The sequence below is a fragment of the Bos grunniens genome, chromosome 8 (assembly GCF_055505025.1).
Source record: "Bos grunniens cultivar Pamir isolate PY7600 chromosome 8, Bosgru_T2T1.0, whole genome shotgun sequence".
Classification (NCBI taxonomy): domain Eukaryota; kingdom Metazoa; phylum Chordata; class Mammalia; order Artiodactyla; family Bovidae; genus Bos; species Bos grunniens.
The window spans coordinates 27,503,132-27,528,268 of record NC_141172.1 but is presented as its reverse complement, the minus strand read 5'-3'; the positions used below and the strand labels follow the sequence as shown (position 1 = coordinate 27,528,268).

At 41.2% G+C, this 25,137-nt stretch overlaps 1 long non-coding RNA gene across 1 annotated transcript in view; it reads right to left on the bottom strand.

Annotated features, from left to right (window-relative positions):
* Nucleotides 1-983: 983 nt before the first annotated feature.
* The window catches only part of LOC147366872 (uncharacterized), a 31,013-nt gene continuing 6,859 nt past the window's right edge, over nucleotides 984-25,137 (bottom strand). Inside the window, exons 2-3 of the long non-coding RNA XR_015169529.1 lie at nucleotides 11,338-11,466; nucleotides 984-1,415 (exon numbers count right to left, since the gene is read on the bottom strand). This is a non-coding gene — a long non-coding RNA (uncharacterized LOC147366872). The remainder of the gene's footprint in view (nucleotides 1,416-11,337; nucleotides 11,467-25,137) is intronic.

Here is a 25,137-nt window from a genome sequence, read left to right as displayed (position 1 = left end):
TGAATGGATAAGAAAGCTGTGGTACATATACACAATGAAGTATTACTCAGCCATTAAAAAGAATACATTTGAATCAGTTCTAATGAGGTGGATGAAACTGGAGTCTATTATACAGAGTGAAGTAAGCCAGAAAGAAAAACACCAATACAGTATACTAATGCATATATATGGAATTTAGAAAGATGGTAACAATAACCCTGTATACGAGACAGCAAAAGAGATGCTGGTGCATAGAACAGTCCTTTGGACTCTGTGGAAGAGGGAGAGGGTGGGATGATTCGGGAGAATGGCATTGAAACATGTATAATATCATATATGAAACGAGTCACCAGTCCAGGTTAGATGCACGATACTGGATGCTTGGGGCTGGTGCACTGGGACGACCCAGAGGGATGATACGGGGAGGGAAGAGGGAGGAGGGTTCAGGATGGGGAACACGTGTATACCTGTGGTGGATTCATGTTGATATATGGCAAAACCAATACAATATTGTAAAGTTAAAAAATAAAATAAAATATATAAAAAATAATAATAAAAAAATAAATAAAATAAAGTCCATATTCCTTAATTCAAATATCAATAACTTATCAAACTCAATTTTTCATAACAATTATGCATGCCTATTCACCATAGAGATAGAACAACCCTAAGCACCCAGGATATGTCACTTTCCCACCATGACTACACCTCTCCTCGGTTTAAACCACTTAGGAAGCTGATTTCTTTAGACATATACCCTGAGTTGAGAAATTCCCAACTATGTCAATAATTCTCAAGAGCCTTTATTTACTTTCAAAATATCTTCATTCAATTTTATTACTACTAATTATGTGACAAAAATAGCTATGAAGGACAAAATAGCAAGTCTAGCCTGGGATAAATTTGTATACAGCAAATCAGTTTAGAAGCAAATTTTAGTAGAAGCAACAGCTCCTGATTGCAATGATCGTTTGTTGGTGCACGTTGTTCAGAGTAAGAAATATGGTAATAATACGGCTGCTCTTTAGATGGGAGCTTTAATAGTTGTGCTTGGAAGGTGGCAGTGAGGAGAATGACACTCTAAGTCAGCTTGTAAGTCAAAAGGCATATGAAAATCTCCTACGTGAAAAGAGACAATGAGGACAGTCTATACCTCTGTATGGGTGAAGGGCTACATGACGAGCTTCAGACGCATTATTAACTTTTATTTCTTAAATTTCAGGAGAAGTAAGAGGAGGAAGTAGAAGGGGAGGAGTTTGATATGGCAACTAAAAAAAAAAAAAAAAAAAAAGCCCCAGTTGACTCCATCTCAGAGATTCCAATTCAGTTTTTCTGGATTGGAGCTGGACTCGGCCTTGTTGGCTTCTTCTTCTTCTTCTTTTTTAATTATCCAAGCACAGCCAGAGTCGAAACAACTCACTCACAGAACAGAAGAGCTGTTAACATAGGAGGGGAAAAAACTGGTCAATGGTGCCACCATTTCAAAGTCATTTTAATCATCTGCAATTTTTTCAAAATCAAAGCAGTCAATGTAATGTTCATTTTCCTAGTATTGTTTTTTAAAAAAAATAGCCCTTGAGGAGTGCATCACATGGGGAAAAAAGTATAAATTAGTTGCTTTATAGACTTGAGAATGTGGTTTAATACAATGAAAGGTAACAGCATACCCGTTTAACAAAACAACTTAAACTGATGACATATTAATCAATGCAAGTAGCTGTCGTTCAAGCAGTATTTTATGCTTTATTTGTTTGTTGTTTAGTCGCTAGGTCATGTCCAACTCCTTTGCAACCCCATGGACTGTAGCCCGTCATGCTCCTCTGTCCATGGGATTTCCCAGGCAAGAATACTGGAGTGGGGTGCCATTTTTATGCTTGGGAGGCTCCAAACTGGAAGCAGCTTCTATCATTGCTTTTATTTTCAGGTTTTCTTAGCTAATCTTTTATATGTGATTTAAGATCAAGTTTTCAAAACTAAAACATTTTCAACAAAATAAATCTTTGTGGAAAGTGATTTAAATTTATGTTACCTTAAGGAGAATTAAGATATTCATAATGGTGACTTTTACCTTCCAAGAACATTATATGTCCTGCTATTTGGTCAAGATTTCTTTCACATCTTTAAGAGAAATTCATCCTCCTAGGGGTCTTGCAACATTTTTTGTTTAGTCTATTCCTAGGTATTTTACTTTTCTTGTCATTGTTGCTATTTTAAGTGAGGTTTTCTTCCTTTTATCTGATTATGATTTGTACATATATGTTATTAAGCTTGTACCTAACATTGATTTTATCAGGTAAAGTAGTTTCTTGTTCAATTATTTTGTGTTTCCCAAGTTTTGCAATCATAACTTCTGCCAATAGTGGTAGTTTCATGTTCTAATTTTTATACCTCTAATTTCTTCTTCTTGGACTTCCCTGGTGGCTCAGACGGTAAAGCGTCTGCCTACAATGCGGGAGACCTGGGTTCGATCCCTGAGTCGGGAAGATCCGCTAGAGAAGGAAATGGCAATCCACTCCAGTACTATTGCCTAGAAAATCCCATGGACAGAGGAGCCTGGTAGGCTACAGTCCATGGGGTCGCAAAGAGTCGGGCACGACTGAGCGACTTCACTTACTTAATTTCTTCCTCTCATCTAATTGCATCAGCTAACATCTCCAGCACTCTGCTAAATAACAGTAGTGACATTTTTATGGACATTTTTATCCTGTTCGTGACTATATCAGAAATATTTTAAGTTCTGCCATAAAACATGACATTGGGTTTCAAGCTGAAATCAATTTATTTTACCATGTTATCTGTATTTTTTTCAGTATTTTCATCAAGCATAGTTGTTGAATTTGGTCAGATGTATTTTCAGCATCTATAGAGACACTTATATGATTTTCTTCATCCAATCTACTAATATGATAAAACTTATTAATGTATTTCCAGTCTTTAAACTTCTAGAATAAACTCCAGCCTATATTTCATTTCCTCCTGCTTCTGGCCATGTCCTCCTTTTTCTCATCATCTTGGTCATAAGTTCTTACATTTCTACATTTGTGTTTTCTTTACAGAAGCAATGCTTTATATTTTTAAAAAAATTCTTAGCATGTTTAGTGATTTTCTTCATCACTATTTTCAGCTAATTTTCTAGGTTAGTTTTGCTGCTCTTTCTTACTTTTTTTTTTTAACTTTTTATTTTGTATTGGGGTATAGCTGATCCAACCAGTCCATTCTGAAGGAGATCAGCCCTGGGATTTCTTTGGAAGGAATGATGCTAAAGCTGAAACTCCAGTACTTTGGCCAACTCATGCGAAGAGTTGACTCATTGGAAAAGACTCTGATGCTAGGAGGGATTGAGGGCAGGAGGAGAAGGGGACGACAGAGGATGAGATGGCTGGATGGCATCACTGACTCGATGGACGTGAGTCTGAGTGAACTCCAGGAGTTGATGATGGACAGGGAGGCCTGGCGTGCTGCGATTCATGGGGTCACAAAGAGTCGGACACGACTGAGCGACTGATCTGATCTGATCTGATAGCTGATTAACAAATAATGTTGTGATAGTTTCAGACAAACAGCAAAGGGACTCAGCCGTACATATACATGTATCCACTCTCCCCCAAACTCCCCTCCCATCCAGGCTGCCACATAACATTGAGCAGAGTTGCCTGTGCTGTACAGTAGGTCCTTGTTGGTTATACATTTTCAATATGCCAGTGTGTACATGCTCTTTCCCACTTTTTGTCTTTTAGGATTTTAGTATTGGTGTCATGCCAGTTCTCTTGTTATTTCTCATTGTGGAATGAGTTGAGATTTCCCGGCCTTGCTATTTGCAGTATTTACTTCCAGAAAGTATATTTTTGCTAGCATTTTTTTGAGGTCACTGGGCCATTGTGCTATTTTTACATATCCTTTTGCATGTGCTAAACTCCTGCACCCCTCTCTAATTTTTTCCTTCAGTCTTATACATTTTGTATTTATAAAGGCTAAACTGCCTGGATTAGCTATGTTTATGTAAGTAAAACTTTTTTTTCACTCACATGATATCCATTATTTTCAAGTATTTAATGATTTGGTGATGGGTGTGGCAACAGAAAACAAGTCTTGTTCCTTTTCAAAAGTGGAAATAGATTTGTTTTTCAAATTAAAAAGCATCTTAATGGAAAGTGTTGGCTCTGTAGTCCTGCCATGAGTAAATAATTTACTACTGTTCATAGTTTGTTGTTCTAAGCTTCCAAGATTTTTTCTAAATATACTCACAAAATATACACACTCACATGCATTTTTAAAAAATGAAATCACAACACAATATTCTGCTTTGTGGCCTGTTTTTTCACTTATTATATTATGCCCACTTTCTGTGTTAATTAGTATAGACCTATAGTTTTTAATGGATTGTTCAGCTGGTAAAAAATCCTCTTGTGGTGTAGGAGACCCTGGTTCGATTCCTGAGTTGGGAAGATCCCCTGGAGAAGGAAAAGGTTACCTACTCCAGTATTCTGGCCTAGAGAATTCCATGGACTATACATACAATCCATGGGGTTGCAAAGAGCTGGACATGACTTTAAAAAAAAAAAAAACACATTACTTATGCCACCAATCTTTTATAGATGATCGTTTAGGTTACTCCTCATTTTTCACTGCTATAAACAAAATTCGCATGAATGTCCTGTATGCTCTGTCTAATTGGTTTCTTTGAATACACTACTAAGTGGAAAAGCACTAGACCACTGGATATAGCTATTTAAAAAGCAAATTTCTGTTTACCAAATATAACTTTGATTAAGTTTAAATATAACCTACCATTCATATGTTGATTTTTTCCACTACATTAGTTACAGAATGTTCCCATGAAGACTTTTGAAATTGGCTTCTTTTTTCAGCATGATGCCTTTGAGATGTATCCAGATTATCGTGTGTACCAATAGTCTTTTCCTTTTTGTTGTTGAGTAATATTGCATTGCATGAGTGAAACACAATGTGTTTCTTCATTCACCACTTGGAGCATATTTGGGTTGTTTCCATTCTTGTTGATTATGAATGAAGTAGATAACAACACTCACATACAGGTTTTATTTCACCATAACTTTTCATTTCTCATAGGTAAATACCTAGGACTAGAACTGATGAATTTTATTTGTGCTGTGCTAAGTCGCTTCAGTCATGTCCAACTCTTTGCAACCCTATGGACTGTAGCCCACCAGGCTCCTCTGTCCATGGGATTCTCCAGGCAAGAATACTGGTGTGGGTTGCCATACCTTCCTCCAGGGGATCTTCCCAACCCAGGAAGTAAATCCCCATCTCTCGATTCTCCTGCAGTGAGCCCTCTACAGTTGAAGCACAGAGTCCTAACCATTGGACTGCCAGGGAATTCCCACCAATATCTTAGTTAGAATCTTACAACAGAAAATCAAGATGATGATTGAAGAACAATCTTTCGCCACCTTGACCATTGCTCTGACTTTCTTTCCCAGTAGACATCAGCTTTTAATGGAAAGTGAAGGAGTTATTTAAATCAGCTATGATTCATCAGGGGAGAGAGTAATGAAACACTTTTTCCTGCCCTTCTACAGGAGGGTTTTTAGCTTTGTGTTCAGCCAGTCATCTAATCACTATGGTAACACCCTCTTTCCCTCCCACTCTGCGGACCTCAGCAGATAGAAAGGGCACTGCTGAATTTGCATTGAAAGTCCAATAATACCTTGCAATAAAAACCTCAATGACTAATACATGCACGAGGACCAAGGCATAGGGATCGAGGACAGTGACCTGATGGAAATGAGCAAAATTAGCCCAATATTTACAGAAGTCATCATTTCACCCTTTAGCAGCATGGGAAACCAATGACCCAGAACTCAGGAAGCTGGTAGATGAGCAGAGGTTAACACCAAATAGGAGAATTCCCTCTTCTCCAAAGAAGTAACAAAGAACTGGCGCTTTCCACTGCAAGCCTGCCAGGTTTTCATTAAGACTGCTCCCAGCTGACCTGCCCACACCCCCTCCCACCCCAACATTGCCTCCATGCTTGTTCATGATCTCTCTTTCCCTCCTTTTCTGCCTCCCTTCAGCTGTCCTCTCTTTTCTCTTCTTCATTCTTTCTCTTTGCTTGCATTTCCTTTCAGGTTTTTTTTTTTTTTTTTGCTTCACTGGATCTTAGTTACAGCACATGGGATCTTCGATCTCTGTTACAGCATGTGAACTCTTAGTCGCGGCACGTGGGATCTAGTTCTCTGACCAGGGATTGAGCTGGGGCCTCCTGCATTTGGAATGTGGAGTCTTGGCCACTCACTGGACCACCAGGGAAGTCCCTCCTTTCAGGTTTGATTTTGAGTCACTGCTTGCCTGGATGGTCCACCCATCCTGCAGGGGAATTTGGTCCCAGGACATCCCCCCAACCACAGTTCACGTCTCCTCCCCTCCTACCATATCACTGGGGATGGATGCTTGGACACTGCAGTGTCTGTAAAGGGGATCTGCTTATTCCTCATCCCGGCATTTGTTTTTACAGTCTATCCAGCCAAGTGTTATAGAGTCACTGAGTCAGAATAACTTCATTACCCTGGTCTGGCTAGATCATTTGCATATCCATTTCCTCTTTTTCTTTACCAACCCAAACCCAAACCCAAGTTTAGAAAGTAAAACAGCCATGTTTTGAGTCATAAAAGACTACATTTACCACCTTTCCAGGAAGGACAGCCTGACCAGTAAGAGTGAATGGTTGTGGGCTGAGGCTTCATGAAAAATGTATTAAAAGAGGGCTGCCAGCTGAGACCCACTGTTCCACCTTTCCTCTTCTGTTACCAGCCGAATTGTGTTCCCTTCCAACATGCATATAGGAAAGCCCTAATCCCTAGAATGTGACTGCATTTGGATATAGGGCTCCTAAAGAGGGAATTAAGTTATAAGGGTAGCTCCTAATCCAATATGACTGGTGTCTTTATAAGAAGAGGTGACTGGGACACAGACATAGAGAGACACAGAGGGAATACAGTGAGACACAAGGAGAAGGTGGCCATCTACCAGGAGAGCAGCCTCAGGAGGAACTAACCTTGTCAACACCTTGACCTCTGGCTTCTAGCCTTCAGAACTATGATACATTTCTGTTGTTTAAGCCACCCAGTCCATGGTACTTTGTTATAATAGCAGCAGCAAACTAATATCCATTCTTTCGTCTTCCTGCCAAAGTGATTGCGGTAGGAGGAGCAGCAGTACCTGTCTTGAAACCACGAAAGACCCTGTTAAGTCCCTTGTTAAGGGTGTGGAGCAGAAAGTAAGAATAAACTCAGGACACAGGTGACACTCTAGCTCATCTTGTTTAGGCTTCTGTGGTTTCAGGTCTCTATGTTAGCAGCCAAGTTCCTAAGAAAGTACCTGGTGTCCAATTTTACACTTTTTACTCAGACAGAATCTCTAACCATCCTTGCAAAATCCTCCCTCCACCTCCTCTCTAATTTCCTGGGAGATCTGCTGGCTTCCTCTCATTGTCTTCCTCCTAGGACAGCCCCTGCCTGTTAGGCCATTTGGAGTGTCTCCACCAGAGTCGCTGCTAATGGTATCTTTGGGAGATCTCCAATATCAGCCCCTAATATGCTCTCTCCCACATCTAACCCCGGTGTCTGAGAAGGCTGGCCTCTGCTCCAGCTCTGTGTCATCGTGTGCCACGAACTCTGAAGGAGCAGGGTCTCAACGCCCTAAAGTTTCTCAATGAATCAGCTCCTCCAGCTTCCAGCTTAACCCCTGCAGAGAGCTGGGCAGAACACCAATCCTCCAATCTTTGTCCCTCTCTTCATTTACTTCAAAGTTAGATCATCATTTATTCACTTGTCCCTTTCCCAAAATGTTTGCACCAGTAGAAGCATTCATGGAAATCAGTTGCACTTAAATCAAAATTAATCTCCCCCCCAAAAAAATGCCCTTAAATTACAAATTCCAGAGCTCTACTATAATATTCAGGAGTATGCCCAATTTCAAAAAGATCTGATGACCTTGACATTTGGCTGGTTTTGCTCATTAATGTAGTGACTTTAGAAAAAATATTTTATCTGTGAGAGCCTGAGGGCTTCCTTGGTGGTTCAGACATCCACCTGTAATGCAGGAAATGAGGGTTTGATCCTGGGGTAGGGAAGGTCCCCTGGAGATCTACCCACTACAGAACTCTAGCCTGGAGAATTCCATAGACAGAAAAGCCTGGAGGGCTATAGTTCATGGGGTCCAAAGAGTGGGACATGACTGAGCAACTAACACTAACACTACATGAGAGTCTGAAAGCATTTTGAAGCAATCTCAAAGTTTACACTGTCCTCTGTACTAAGAAATGACTATATCTGAGGAAGGGTTTGGCCACCTAAGGCTAAGAATGGACTCATTGGAAAAGACCCTGATGCTGGGAAAGATTGAAAGTAGGAGGAGAAGGGGAAAACAGAGGAGGAGATGGTTGGATGGCATCACCAACTCAATGGACATGAGTTTGAGCAAGCTCTGGGAGTTGGTGATGGACAGGGAATCCTGGCGTACTACAGGGGTCGCAAAGAGTCGGACATGACTGAGTGACTGAACTGAACTGAGGAAGGGTAGAAAGCATCAAATGATTACCAACCAGTTCACCTTTCTCCCTTGAATTTTGGAAAATCATTTCACTGATTATTTTGCAGCAGGATTCTTTTAATCTGAAAGAACCTCTTTTCTAAGCTGAAGTGACACAAACACAGCAAGGTTCACAGTGGCTCTTTCATGGAAGAAGAATTTTGAATTATTATTTCTTCTTTATATTTTCCTGTAATTTTCAACGTTTCTATAATTAGACAGCATGGATGCTATATGAAGAAAAAGATGCTGTTTACCCTTCAGATTGGTCTTTTAAAAAAATCCAATTCAAACCATTAGGTATTTCTATTGTCTTCTTCTTGGATGGAAAAGTTGACAGGCCAGCAGCTTGCATTCATGAACACTACTAACATGACTATTAGACTCTACCTTCTGAAGCACAGAAGAATTTCCCCCCATTTTGCATCCTTGTTCAATTGGAGTTTTAGAAAATTTGAACATAACCTAAATAATAAAAATCATACAATGAAAAAATAGATATTCTAGAACAGGAAGAAATAATTGGCAATTGCATAAGAAAGTCAATTTGAAAAGTCTCATTTACATAGTGCCCTGGGGAAGCTGAGCATGTGACAACATGAAGCAGAATGTGCTTTACTGAGACTACTCAAGCAGAGCCATTTTCTATGAAAACAGAATTTATGAAATCGAGAGAAGAAATGTACCGAAAGCTAGTTGTCTACATACTACACGGCATTCTTAACAACTAGTGGGAAATAGCACTTGACTTAACTGGAATAATTTTTTTAAATTGTCTAATCTCTTCCCTTTTGGTTTCCTTCTCTGTAAAGCAGGGATGGTAATGCTAACAGAGGCATTACAAAAATTGTGAAACGTTCACACATTTATTTAATTAGCAATAATTTGATTTCGATGTGATGGGTTGAGGAGCTGATGATAGCTTCAGTACTATTCCACCCTTCTGTTTCTCATTTTTTTCTTCCTCTCTTTGACTTTTGAGAACTGCGGTCCCTTTCATTTCTCCATCTCTTTGTGCACTTAAGGGTGTAACTGTAGGAAAAAACAGTCACTGTTGCTTCTGCAACTTATCATACTGAACAAATAAGGACTTTTGTCCACCAGCTCCCCATTCATTTTTCCATGTGGTCCTAGTCTTTTCAACCTCGAGATTCTTTTTCCTGGGTGTTCTGAACCAGGGTATTTTGGAGGAAGAACCCCCCTGTCCACCTCAGGCGCTGAGTTACCTTTGGTTCCTCTAGACCAGGGTCCACCTCAGCCTCCAGCCCAAGCCTCATGACAAAGAGGAGAGGCAGCAGTTACTGATCACCGGCCATGTACCTCTACTCTTTGCTTAACAGCTCACCTAGTTTGCTTACTCACATGAAACTGCCATTGCTGGAATCCAGAAATGGTTGAACATCAGTGATTTCATATGGCTCAGCTTAATATTTCTCATTATTATTATTATGCCCAACTTATACATGAGGAAACTCTTTTTTTCTGTAATAGCCCTGAATCTTTCTCTTCTTGCCTCCTGAGAGACTTGAGGGAAAGAGTCCAGCCTGGGAAACACCATTTTATGAAAGAAGGCTCTGTCCAGGCAGGGCCCCTAACCAGTGGCCCTCAGTCTCTGTCCTTCCTGCACCATGCTGGCTTCACACCCTAGTCAAAACCTGGAGATGACTCTCTGGAATTAGTCATTTTTAGTCTCTATAAAGAATCACTTTAAAGCATTCTTGTTTTTCTCTGACAGTGTTTTTGTTGGTGCCACAGCAATTAATGGTAAAATAAATAACTTTGATCCAAGTTTATTATAGAGCCATATCGCCACCCTCTGGAATAAAATTAATTGGATACTGGAGTGGGTTGCCATTGCCTTCTCTGAGGAATAAAATTAATTGGATAGATACATTGCATGCATCCATATGTAGAGATTTGTCTGACTCACAGTCGTATATATCCTCTCTAGTTCTTTCTCTCGGGCTCTATTTCTCTTTTTTTTTTGGCGGCGGGGGGGGGGGGGGGGCGGTGGTTCTGATGGTTACCTGCTCAATGAACGAACATACTTATTCTATCACTTGAGAACATTTTAAGTTTGAAAATCTGTGCCAAAGTCCGTTTCTCTCTTTTCTGGACTTCTGGAAGACTTATTAGACATCTATTTATTTTTGCAAATAAATGTTTATTGAGCACTGAGATGGTTAACTTTATGCATCAACTTGGTGGGGTTATGATGCCAATTGTTCGGTTAAACGCTGGCCAAGATGTTTCTGAGAAGAAGCTATTATGCCTGAAGACTGCTACAGACAGACTCAGCTTGGGTTTCCAGCCTGCAAGCCTACCCGTTGGATTTCAGACTCAAGGCTATGATACCAAATGTTACCTGAATATCTAGTCTACTAATTTCAGTCTTGCCAGCTCCCACAATCACGTAAGCCAATCTATCTACCAACCTAACTACCTACCTATCTATCTATGTAATTGGTTTTGTTTCTCTGGAAAACTGATGAAAACAAGCACCGACAGTGTGCTAGGCACTGTGTTAGCCAGTGAGGACCTGGATAAGCTCCTTGATGAGATGCCTTTCCTTCACTGCAAAAGAAACATGTTAATAGAGAAATTAGATCTCAGTGTAAGGCAATGGCACCCCACTCCAGTACTTTTGCCTAGAAAATCCCATGGACGGAGGAGCCTGGTAGGCTGCAGTCCATAGGGTCGCTAGAGTCTGACACGACTGAGCGACTTCACTTTTACTTTTCACTTTCATGCATTGGAGAAGGAAATGGCAACCCACTCCAGCGTTCTTACCTGGAGAATCCCAGGTACGGGGGATCCTGGGGGGCTGCCGTCTCTGGGGTCGCACAGAGTCGGACATGACTGAAGCGACTTAGCAGCAGCAGCAGCAGCAGTAAGGTCTGTTAGAGTGAGAATAAAGTGCTGGGAAGATAAAAAAAGGGGTGACTAATTCTGTCTGAAGGGATGAAGAAGTTGACCTTGTTGAGGTGACCTGGTCTCAAAAGGTAAGCAGGGCTTCTCAGGGCTGATTAGGGCTGGAGGAGGTATCAATCAGGGAGAGGTGCTAAAGGAACCACTCACCAAACCCAGGGGCTTCTGACTCAAGGTCATGTCCTAAACTCCAAATGTGTGCATTACAAAGTGCTGTGAGACCAGAATATAAAAGATTGAGACCAAGTTGTGGAGACTGTATTGAAACTGAGATGTCCAATGTTGAACATTTCTAAGCCAAAGTTGGCAGTGAAATGAAGTTTAGAGTTAAGCAGTAGCGGGGACTTTGAGGTAAAAGGCAGAAATCAATGTCATTTCAATATAGGAGAAAATTGTCCATTTTGCAAATAGAAAAGAATGTCAGGAGAATGTAGCTCTCTATCCAACAAACATTTAATGAGTACTTACTTTAGGCCAAGAAATATTCTAGGACCTAGCCACGTGTAAGATATAGTCCTTAAGCTACATAGTCAAGGAGGGGAAGGAGCAGAAAGTAATTACTTATTTCCCAGCTCGCCCAATCCAAAATTAATCACATGATGGTCATGTCCTCAAAATCAACCATCTCCTTGCAAAGTCTCCTAGTCATTTTCAGGAACCCTGGTGACAGCTAGCATCACCTTCACGTTCTGCTCTTTTCACTCAGACATGGCCGACTATTTGGGAACTCATGGACTGTAGCCAACCAGGCTCCTCTGTCCATGGAATTCTCCAGGCAAGAATACTGGAGTGGGTTTCCATTTTCTTCTCCAGGGGATCTTCCCAACCCAGGGATTGAACCCAGGTCTCCTGCATTGCAAGTAGAGTCTTTACTGTCTGAGCAGGGAAGCCCGTGTTCTGCTCTGGCTCCTTTCAAAAAAGTCTGTTGTTGAGGCCTCTGCCTTCAGGCCATCAGCCTCAAGCCATTTCCATGCTCCTACTCTCCTCTTCAAGGCACATGCCTCCAACCTCTGTGTTGGAGACGATGGTGTCATACATGTATACTTATGTAAAAAAAATTTTTTTAAGCTGTTTGTATTAGTTTTCTATGGCAGCTATTTAAAAAATTACCACATACAACTTATCACTAAGAATTAGAATTTAAAAAAAAAGAATTAGAATGATAGGAATTCCCTGATGGTTGAGTGGTCAGAGCTCAGAGCTTCCACTGCGGGGGCACAGGTTTGATCTCTGGTCTGGATGCATGCCTCAGTGTGCTCCTCAATCCGAAAAAGAGTTAGAATGATAGATAATAAGTATTGGTATGGATGTGTGGATGGGAACATCGGCAGTAATGATGGGGTTCAGGACAAACTACCCCAAAACATTGAATGGCATATTGAATCTCTTAAGCTGAAGGAATCTGAGAAAACAGCAGAAGCAAAAAGATCACTCTGACCCCATACTCCTTACTCTTCTTCCCTGAAACAGGTCATAAAACTCCCGTGTGGAAGGTATCCTCCCTGCACCAGGAGGAAGACATTCTTATCACCTGAGACAGGAAATTTGGGGTCAAAAAATCTGTAAAAACAATGCTTATTAAAATAACCCTTGGGGCAGTCCTAAGATGGCAGAGGAATAGGATGGGGAGACCACTTTCTCCCCCACATATTCATCGAAAGATCAACTGAACACTGAACAAATTCCACAAAACAACTTCTGAAAGCTGGCAGAAGACACCAGGCACCCAGAAAGGCTGCTCATTGTATTCAAAAGAAAGTAGGACAAAAGATAAAAAGAGAGACAAAACAGTTAGGGATGGAGATCCATCCTGGGGAGGGAGTCGTGAAGAAGAAGTTTCCAAACACCAGGAAACCCTCTCACCGGCAGTTCTGTGGGGAGCTTTGGAATCTCAGAGGGCAACATAACCAGGAGGGGAAAAACAAACAAACCCACAGATTATGCACCTAACCGCAACTCCCAGTGGGGAAGTAGCCCAGACGCTCGTGTCCACCACTAGCAAGCAGGGTCTGAACAGGGGGGTGCGGGCTGCATTGGTTAATGCAGGTGCGGCCTGAATGCCCTGAGGACAATCTGAGGGAGTTAACGTGAGATAGCAACCCAAACTGGGATAGCCACAAAGAGAGAGAGAAAAAAAAGAAAAGAAAGACAGACAGAGAGAACTTTCCCATGAAAAGCTCTAACCTAAGGCACTCTAGGGCCCACTCACGGAACAAAGGACTGAGTGAGTACCAGAGGAGAGTTAGCCGGCTGCAGACCGGCCCACCCCCTGCGGGAGGCAGATGGGCAACAGCCAGGGCTGGAAGGCAAGGGGAAATCTTGGCCCCAGAGACAGCATCCTCTACCAAACTGCGAGCAGGCTCCCAGTTGCTAACCAAGTCTTCCTGGGATCCTGGACAGTTAACATCCGCCAGGAGAGCCGCAGCCTGAGGTCAGCTCCCCAGAGGAGACACACAGCACACCTGAGATGGTGCTCCCACTGCACACCCAGGAAACTGAGCGGCTGGAACCAGGGAGGTGATAAGATGGCACCACCCACCTGGGGAGAGTGTGCTCGCCAAGCACCTGGTCGCCTGAACTGCTCGGACCTGAGAAGGGCACAAAACTCCGGCCCAGATGAGTCTGTGCCTTTGTGGAGTACCTGAAAACCTGAACCTGAGTGGCTTAGACCTGGGACGTGTACGCAACCCAGGGCCTGCTTTAGGCAGTTCCCCTGCAGAGCAACATGGAGCCTGAGCAGTGTAGACCGGGAAAGCACACATGCCCTGAGCAGGGGCAAACCCAGTGTGGCCCGGACACTGTGAGCACTCCGCATACAGGCCAGTGATATTTGTTTGCAGTGTTCCACCCTCCCCACAGCACAACTGAACAAATGAGCCTAAATAAGTGATCACCTTCGCCCCCTTGTGTCAGGGTGGAAATTAGGCACTGAAGAGACTTGCAAACAGAGAAAGCCAAAATAAACAAAGAAGAGGGAACTGCTTTGAAAGTGACAGGTGCAACAGATTAAAACCCTGTAGTTAGCAAGTGACTACATTGGAAGGGGCCAATAGACCATGAGAAGAAGTATAAGCTGGAACAAGGAACTATCTGAAACTGAACTGACCACACACTGCCCTCAACAGCTCTAGAGAAATTCCTAGATATATTTTACTATTATCATTTTTTATTATTAACTTCTTTATTACTCCTTTAATTTTCATTTTTATAACCTACTATTACCTTCAAGCTTGTTTTAGAAAAGGCAGAGGAACCAGAGGTCAAATTGCCAACATCCGCTGGATCATTGAAAAACCAAGAGAGTTCTAGAAACACATCTATTTCTGCTTTATTAACTATGCCAAAGCCTTTGACTGTGTGGATCATAATAAACTGTGGAAAATTCTGAAAGAGATGGGAATACCAGACCACCTCACCTGCCTCGTGAGAAATCTGTATGCAGGTCAGGAAGCAACAATTAGAACTGGACATGGAACAACATCGGTTCCAAATGGGAAAAGGAGTACGTCAAGGCTGTATATTGTCACCCTGCTTATTTAACTTCTATGCAGAGTGCATCATGAGAAACACGGAGCTGGAAGAAGCACAAGCTGGAATTAAGATTGCCAGGAGAAATATCAATCACCTCGGATATGCAGATGACACCACCCTTATGGCAGAAAGTGAAAAGAAACTAGAAAGCCTCGTGATGAAAGTGAAAGAGGAGAGTGAAAAGTTGGCTTAAAGCTCAACATTCAGAAAACGAAGATCATGGCATCCAGTCCCATCACCTCATGGGAAATAGATGGAGAAACAGTGTCAGAGTTTATTTTTTGGGGCTCCAAAACCACTGCAGATGGTGATTGCAGCCATGAAATTAAAAGACGCTTACTCCTTGGAAGGAAAGTTATGACAAACCTAAGTAGCATATTAAAAAGCAGAGATATTACTTTGACAACAAAGGTCCATCTAGTCAAGGCTATGGTTTTTCCAGTGGTCATGTATTGATGTGAGAGTTGGACTGTGAAGAAAGTTGAGGACTGAAGAATTGATGCTTTTGAACTGTGGTGTTGGGGAAGACTCCTGAAAGTTCCTTGGACTGCAAGAAGACCCAACCAGTTCATTCTAAAGGAGACCAGTCCTGGGTGTTCATTGGAAGGAGTGATGCTAAAGCTGAAACTCCAGTACTTTGGCCAACTCATGCGAAGAGTTGACTCATTGGAAAAGACCCTGATGCTGGGAGGGATTGGGGGAAGGAGGAGAAGGGGACGACAAAGGATGAGATGGCTGGATGGCATCACCGACTTGATGGACATGAGTTTGAGTGAACTCTGGGAGTTGGTGGTGAACAGGGAGGCCTGGAGTGCTGCGATTCATGGGGTCGCAAAGAGTTGGACACGACTGAGTGACTGAAATGAACTGAACTGAACTGATTGCCTTGCCAAAAAACCCAAAAAACAAAAGACCCTATTTTTAAAGCAACTTTCATATATATTTTTTATACTTTTTGTAATTTTTTTTTAATATTGTATTTTTGAGCGTCTAACCTTTACTCTAGATATTTAGTCTTTGATTTTTGGTATTTGTTATCAATTTTGTACCTTTAAGAATCCAATCTTCAGTACCCATTTTTACTTAGGAGTGTGATTACTGGCTTGATTGCCCTCTCCCCCTTTTGACTCTCCTTTTTCTCCCCCAGGTCACCTCTATCTCCTCCCTCCCCCTTCTCTTCTCTACCCAACTCTGTGAATCTCTATGGGTATCCTGGGCTGGGGAGAACGCTTAGGAAACTGATTACTGGCTAGATCTGTCTCTGTCCTTTTGATTCCCCCTCTTCTCCTGGTCACCTCTGTCTCCTTCCCTGTTCTCTTCTCTTTGTAACTCTGTGAACCTCTCTGGGTGTTCCAGACTGTGGAGAACACATAGGTAATTATTTACTGGCTAGATTGCTCTCTCCCCTTTTGATTCCCGCTCTTCTCCTCCTGATCACCTCTATCTCTCTCCTTCCTCTTCTCTCCTCCATGTAACTCTGCGAACCTCTCTGGGTGTCCCTCACTGTGGAGAATCTTTTCTCCATTAACCTAGATGTTTTATCATTGGTGCAGTATCAATGAAGAAGTCTTGAGGCTACTGTAAGAATAAGTCTGAAAACCAGAGGAAGGAGTCTTAAAATCAAAACTTGAGAACACCAGAAAACTCCTGACTCCAGGGAGTATTAATCAACAAGAGCTCATCCAAAAGCCTCCATACCTACACTGAAACCAAGCTCCACCCAAAAGCCAACAAGTTTCAGAGCAAAACATACCAAGCTAATTCTCCAACAACGCAGGAACATAACCCTAAGCATTAAAATACAAGTGGCCAAAAGTCACACCAAACCCATAGACACCTCAAAACTCACTACTGGACACTTAATTGCACTCCAGAAAGAAGAGATCCAGCTCCACCCACCAGAACACCAACGCAAGCTTCCCGAACCTGGAAACCTTGACAGGCCACTCATCCAAACTCACCCATAGTGAGGAACCTCCACAGTAAAGAGGAACCACAAACTTTCAGCATCAGAAAGGCCACCCCAAACACAGCAATCTAAACAAGATGAAAAGGCAGAGAAATATTCAGCAGGTAAAGGAACATGATAAATGCCCACCAAATCAAACAAAAGAGGAGGAGATAGGTAGTCTACCTGAAAAAGAATTCAGAATAATGATAGTAAAAATGATTCAAAATCTTGAAGACAAAATGGAGTTACAGATAGTCTGGAGACAAGGATTGAGAAGTGATGCAAGAAATATTTAACAAGGACCTAGAAGAAATAAAAAAGAGTCAATCAATAATGAATAATGCAATAACTGAGATCAAAAACACTCTGGAGGAACCAACAGTAGAATAACTAAGGCAGAAGATAGGATAAGTGAGGTGGAAGATAGAATGGTGGAAATAAATGAAGAAGAGAGGAAAAAAGAATTTAAAGAAGTGAAGACAACCTCAGAGACCTCTGGGACAATGTCAAATGCCCCAACATTTGAATCATAGGAGTCCCAGAAGAAAAAGACAAAAAGAAAGGCCATGAGAAAATACTTGAGGAGATAATAGTTGAAAACTTCCCTAAAATGGGTAAGGAAATAGCCATCCAAGTCCAAGAAACCCAGAGAGTCCCAAACAGGATAAACCCAAGGTGAAATACCCCAAGACACAAATTATTCAAATTAATGAAGATCAAACACAAAGAATAAATATTAAAAGCAGCAAGGGAAAAACAACAAATAACACACAAGGGGATTCCCATAAGGATAACAGCTGATCTTTCTATAGAAGCTCTTCAGGCCAGAAGGGAATGGAAGGACATACTTCAAGTGATGAAAGAGAAAAACTTACAACCCAGATTACTGTACCCAGCAAGAATCTCCTTCAAATATGAAGGAGAAATCAAAAGCTCTACAGACAAGGAAAAGCTGCAAGAATTCAGCACCACCAAACCAGCTCTTCAACAAATACTAAATGATCTTCTCTAGACAATGGCACCCCACTCCAGTACTCTTGCCTGGAAAATCGCATGGATGGAGGAACCTGGTAGGCTGCAGTCCATGGGGCCGCTAAAAGTCGGACATGACTGAGCGACTTCACTTTCACTTTTCACTTTTCATTTGAGAAGGAAATAGCACCCACTCCAGTGTTCTTGCCTGGAGAATCCCAGGGACGGGGCAGCCTGGTGGGCTGCCGTCTATGGGGTCACACAGAGTCGGACACGACTGAGGTGACTTAGTAGCAGCAGCAGCAGACAGGAAACACAGAAAAGGTGTATAACCTCGAACCCAAAACAACAAAGTAAATGGCAATGGGATGATACTTATCAATAATTACCCTAAATGTAAATAGGTTGAATGCCCCAATCAAAAGACAAAGCCTGGCTGAATGGATACAAAACAAGACCCCTATATATGCTGTCTACAAGAGACCCACCTCAAAACAAGAGACACATACAGACTGAAAGTGAAGGGATGGAAAAAGATATTTCATGCAAATAGAGACCAAAAGAAAGCAGGTGTAGCAATAGTCATATCAGATAAAATAGACTTTGAAATTAAGGCTGTGAAAAGAGACAAAGAAGGACACTACATAATGAGTAAAGGATCAATCCAAGAAGCAGATATACCAATTATAAATATATATGCACCCAACATAGGAACTCGCTTTCACTTTTCACTTTCATGCATTGGAGAAGGAAATGGCAACCCACTCCAGTGTTCTTGCCTGGAGAATCCCAGGGACGTGGGAGCCTGGTAGGCTACCATCCATGGGGTCGCACAGAGTCAGACACGACTGAAGTGACTTAGCAGTAACATAGGAACACCGCAATATGTAAGGCAAATGCTAACAAGTATGAAAGGGGAAACTAACAGTAACACAATAATAGTGGGAGACCTTAATACCCTACTCACACCTATGTATAGATCAACTAAACAGAAAATTAGCAAGGAAACACAAACTTTAAATGATACAATGGACCAGTTAGAGCTAATTGATATCTATAGGACATTGCACCCCAAAACAATGAATTTCACCTTTTTCTCAAATGCACACGGAGCCTTCTCCAGGATAGATCACATCCTGGGCCATAAATCTACCCTTAGTAAATTAAAACAAATTAAAATCATTCCAAGCATTTTTTCTGATCGCAATGCGGTAAGATTAGATGTCAACTACAGGAAAAAACTATTAAAAATATAAACATATGGAGGCTAAAAAACACACTTCTGAATAACCAACAAATCACAAAAGAAATTTTAAAAAGAAATTAAAATATGCATAGAAACGAATGAAAATGAAAACACAACAACCCAAAACCTATGGGATTCAGTAAAAGCAGTACTAAGGGAAAGGTTCATAGGAATACAAGCTTACCTCAAGAAACAAGAGAAAAATCAAATAAATAATCTAACTCTACACCTAAAGTAACTAGGAAAACAAGAAATGAAGAACCCCAGGGTTAGTAGAAGGAAAGAAATCGTAAAAATTAGGGCAGAAATAAATGCAAAAGAAACAAAGGAGACCATGGCAAAAATTAACAAAGCTAAAAGCTGGTTCTTTGAGAAGATAAATAAAATAGACAAACCGCTCCCCACACTCATCAAGAAACAGAGGGAGAAGAAACAGATCAACAAAATTAGAAATGAAAATGGAGAAATCACAACAGACAACACAGAAGTACAAAGGATCATAAGAGACTACTATCAGCAACTATATGCCAATAAAATGGACTACTTGGAAGAAATGGACAAATTCTTAGAAAAGTATAACTTTCCAAAACTGAACCAGGAAGAAATAGAAAATCTTAACAGACTGATCACAATTACGGAAATCAAAACTCCCCTAAAGTCAGGAACAAGACAAGAGTGCCCATTCTCATCATTACTACTCAACATAGTTTTGGAAGTTTTAGCCACAGCAATCAGCAAAGAAAAAGAAATAAAAGGAATCCAGATTGGAAAGGAAAAAGTGAAACTCTCACTGTTTGCAGATGACATGATCCTCTATATAGAAAACCCTAAAGTCACCACCAGAAAATTACTAGAGCTAATCAATGAATATAGTAAAGTTGCAGGATATAGAATTAACACACAGAAATCCCTTGCATTCCTATACACTAACAGTGAGAAAACAGAGAAGTTAAGGAAACAATTCCATTCACCATTGCAACAAAAAGAATAAAATACTTAGGAATAAATATACCTAAAGAAACAAAAGACCTATATATAGAAACCTATAAAACACTGATGAAAGAAATCAAAGAGAACACAAATAGATGGAGAAATATACCATGCTCATGGATTGGAAGAATCAATATAGTGAAAATGACTATACCGCCCAAAGCAATCTATAGATTCAATGCAATCTCTATCAAGCTACCAACGGTATTTTTCACAGAACTAGAACAAATAATTTCACAATTTGTATGGAAATACAAAAAAACCTCGAATAGCCAAAGCAATCTTGAGAAAGAAGAATGGAACTGGAGGAATCAACCTGCCTGACTTCAGCTATCTTACAAAGCTACAGTCATCAAGACAGTATGGTACTGGCACAAAGACAGAAATATAGATCACTGGAACAAAACAGAAAGCCCAGAGATAAATTCATGCACCTATGGGCACCTTATCTTTGACAAAGGAGGCAAGAATATACAATGGAGAAAAGATGATCTCTTTAATAAGTGGTGCTGGGAAATCTGGTCAACCACTTGGAAAAGAATGAAACTAGAACACTTTCTAACACCATACACAAAAATAAATTCAAAATGGATTAAAGATCTAAATGTAAGACCAAAAACTATAAAACTCCTAGAGGAGAACATAGGCAAAACACTCTCCGACATAAATCACAGCAGGATCCTCTATGACCCACCTCCCAGAGTAATGGAAATAAAAGTAAAAATAAACAAATGTGACATAATTAAACTGGTTTTGCACAATGAAGGAAACTATAAGCAAGGTGAAAAGACAGCCTTCAGAATGGGAGAAAATAATAGCAAATGAAGCAACTGACAAAGAATTAATCTCAAAAATATACAAGCAGCTCCTGCAGCCCAATTCCAGAAAAAATAAAGACCCAATCAAAAAATGGGCCAAAGAACTAAACAGACATTTCTCCAAAGAAGACATACACATGGCTAACAAACACATGAAAAGATGCTCAACATCACTCATTATCAGAGAAATGCAAATCAAAACCACAGTGACGTACCATCTCATGCCAGTCAGAATGGCTGCTATCCAAAAGTCTACAAGCAATAAATGCTGGGGAGGGTGTGGAGAAAAGGGAACACTCTTACACTGTTGGTGGGAATGCAAACTAGTACAGCCACTATGGAGCACAGTGTGGAGATTCCTTAAAAAATTGGAAATAGAATTGCAGTGTATCCCACTGCTGGGCATACACACTGAGGAAACCAGAATGGAAAGAGACACATGTACCCCAGTGTTCACTGCAGCACTGTTTACAATAGCCAAGACATGGAAGCAACCTAGATATCCATCAGCAGACTTTTGGATAAGAAAGCTGTGGTACATATACACAATGGAATATTACTCAGCCATTAAAAGCAATGCATTTGAATCAGTTCTAATGAGGTGGATGAAACTGGAGCCTATTATACAGAGTGGAGTCAGTCAGAAAGAAAAACACCAATACAGTATACTAATGCGTATATATAAAATTTAGAAAGATGGTAACAATGACCATATATGCGAGACAGCAAAAGAGACAGAGATGTAAAGAATAGTGTTTTGGACTCTATGAGAGAAGGCAAGGTGGGATGATTTGAGGGAATATAGCATTAGCAGCATTGAAACATGTATATTACCATATGTGAAATAGATCGCCAGTCCAGGTTTGATGCATGAGACAGGGTGCTCAGGGCCGGTGCACTGGGATGACCCTGAGGAATGGGATGGGGAGGGAGGGAGGAGGGGTGTTCAAGATGGGGAACACATGTATACTCATGGCTGATTCATGTCAATGTAAGGCAAAAACCACTACAATATTGTAAAGTAATTAGCCTCCAATTAAAATAAATTAATTAATTTAAAAAAATAAATAAAACAACCCTTATATTCCTAGTTCTTGCTTCAACATTTACTACTCCCAGCCCAAACTCCTTTGTTTCATCAATTCTTCACAAACTTGTTTCTTTGTCTAAAAGATATAAAAGTTTCCTGTTCTAGTCACTTTTTTGGGTCTTTGTTTTCTTGTGAAGCTTCCCACATACATGTAAAAGTTCAGTTAGTTGTGTATGCTTCTCTCCTGTTCATCTGTCTTTGCCCATTCACTTTTCAGACCCAGCCAGCAACCCTAAGAGGGCCAAAGAAAAGTTTTTTCTCCCCTGTAGTAGATGATTCCTGTGACCACTCTAGGGGGAAAATTGATTAAATTTAGTCAATCTATTCCCTATGTCCCAGCAATCCCATTCCTGGTAAACTGTACCAAAAACATTCTCACATAGGTGAGCATGAGGCCGTGTATACAAAGACACACACTGCAACATTTAAGTGTCAAAGCATTAAGTCGGAGACCTGGTGCGGAAGCAAGTCCATGCAGCTGTTAAATGCAGCACACTAGATATACAGCAAAACAGATTTTTTAAAGTTTAGCACTGAGATTTTTTTAAAAGGTACAGAAGAAAAAATTTCTAAGCAAAATGCCATTTGTGTAAACTAAAAAAACAGGCGCACAAAACACTACATACTATATAAGAACACATTCAAAGACATAGTTAATACTCTAGAATGGTCACCACTTGCAGGAAGAAGGAAGTGGGAGTGGAGAATTCATCAAAGGTAGTCCTCGGTTCAAAGATGAAGTGGAAGCGGTCAGAGCTCTTAGCTGTAAAGAGCAGAAACTATGATTTAAACATACGAGGGGAAAGATTTAAGGCTCTTTGGTAGTACATTAAACCAACTGGAAGGCCCAGAGTCTTCGCAATCAGAATCCAAATCACAAATCACACCACAGAGTTGCTTAGGGGATGCCACTCCTAGTCTCTGCAGACTGGATGGCTCGTGATGCCTGAATGAAAAAATGCTGAGTGCTTCAACCATATTCTCCACAATCAGGGAGAAGTCTACTGTCCCTGTTCTTTGCATCACTGCTGGATTCAACGTCTGAAGCAGATGCATCAAAATAACCAAGTTTACCTCACAGGCAGTGCCCTCTATCAAGGAGGTTAGCAATGACTCTATTTTTAGCATCCATCAGGAGAAGTAGTATCTGCCTCCCTAGTGATCATGGAGTGAAGAAATCATTCAGCAGAAGAGGGCTCTATGTTGGGCAGCCAAAATAATTACAAAAGCCCTCTAATGAAAAGTGCCATCAATCTTCAACAACAACAGTGCATATTGGGATCAAATAAGAGCTCATTGACTTTTCCAAGAAGGCCACTGATAACATTTTCGAGAATAGTTTCAATGGACTACTGTGGACAGGAGATAGATGCTAGTAAGCTGGAGAATGAATGGGAGATGAAGACACACAGGTGATGAGTGTAGACCTCCAAGGAACTTCACCGTGAGTGGAAGCATAGGAGGGTTCACAGGTAGAGGAAAATGTAGAATTCATGAAGCACTTTGGTTTTTGTTTGTTTTTGTTTTTAAGGGAAAACAGACTAGATCACATTGTTAGGCTGAGAAAGAGTTAGGAGAGAAAGGCCACCATGGTTAGAAAGAAAATACATGATTTTTTAAAAGCCACAACCTAATCAGAGCCTAAGTGGAAGGATTAACCTGAAAATGCTGTAAGGAGAGACAGCAGCTGTGAGTGACAGAAAATTAAGAATGCATGTGGCTGTGTATGTGACGATGTGCAGTTGGTAAGTTAGTACCTGTTGGACCTCCATTTCATCTATAAAATAAATGAACAGGAACAACTGAGGGGAGCTTCCCAAGTGGCAAGAACATGCCTGCCAATGCAGGAGACAAAAGAGACTCGGGTTCAGTCTCTAGGTTAGGAAGATCCCCTGGAGGAGGGCATGGCAACCCACTCCAGGATTCTTGTCTGGAGAATCCCATGGACAGAGGATCTTGGAGGGCTACAGTCCAAGAGCTGCAAAGAGTCGGACGCGACAGAAGCGACTTAGCATGCATGCACACGCAACTGAGGGAGGCAGAATTGGAGATGAATTAGAGGCCCAGAGGAGAATACTGAAATTTTCTAACTGCTAAACAGGAGAGGAACTGATCACTATCAAATAAAGAAATTATTGAAAGATGAGTACAGGGATTTTCCTAGCTGTCCAGTATTTAGGACTTGATGGTCTCAGTGCTTGGGCCCAGGTTTAAGCCCTGGTTGGGAAGCTAAGATTCCACAAGCCTTGAGGCCAAGAAAGAAAAAAAAAAAAAAAAGAAGATTTAAAATTTAAGATTTTAAACTTGAAGTGGTTCCAATCTGCTTAATGATTGTTTTTCCTTCAGCAAAACTGCTGCCCCTGTGTGGAAGCAAAGTAGGTCAAGGTCAGGCTCATGGAAGTATGAAAGTGAAGTGAAATCACTCAGTCCAACTCTTTGCTCTACAGTCCATGGGGATCTCCAGGCCAGAATACTGGAGTGGGTAGCCTTTCCCTTCTCCAGGGGATCTTCCCAACCCAGGGATTGAATCCAGGTCTCCCACATTGCAGGCAGATTCTTTACCAGCTGAACCACCAGGGAAGCCCTGAAGGTATAGAAACTAGGATGTAAGTCTTGAGCCTCCAAAGAGAGAGTGGTTACATGATAGTACATCAGGCTATGGATTAGGTAAAAAGGGAAATACAGCCAGGAGTGAGGAGATGAGGAGATTAAGGTGTTTCAAATTGCTCTGAGATTGAGAGTCAGGGGTTAGAGCTACAGGGAGAGCTGGAAAGTGAGAGCTACAGGAGAGATAAGAAAGCCTTCCTCACGATCAATGCAAAGAAATAGAGGAAAACAACAGAATGGGAAAGACTAGAGATCTCTTCAAGAAAATTAGAGATACCAAGGGAATATTTCATGCAAAGATGGGCTCGATAAAGGACAGAAATGGTATGTAGATGTCACGCGAGTGTATGTTCCTCGGTTCTTTGTCTCGTCACAACAAAGATTTGGAGCAACGGACATTAAAGCCCTCGGCGCGTCACAGCTCTCGGGTCTTGGACAAACCATGCTGCAGCTCTTA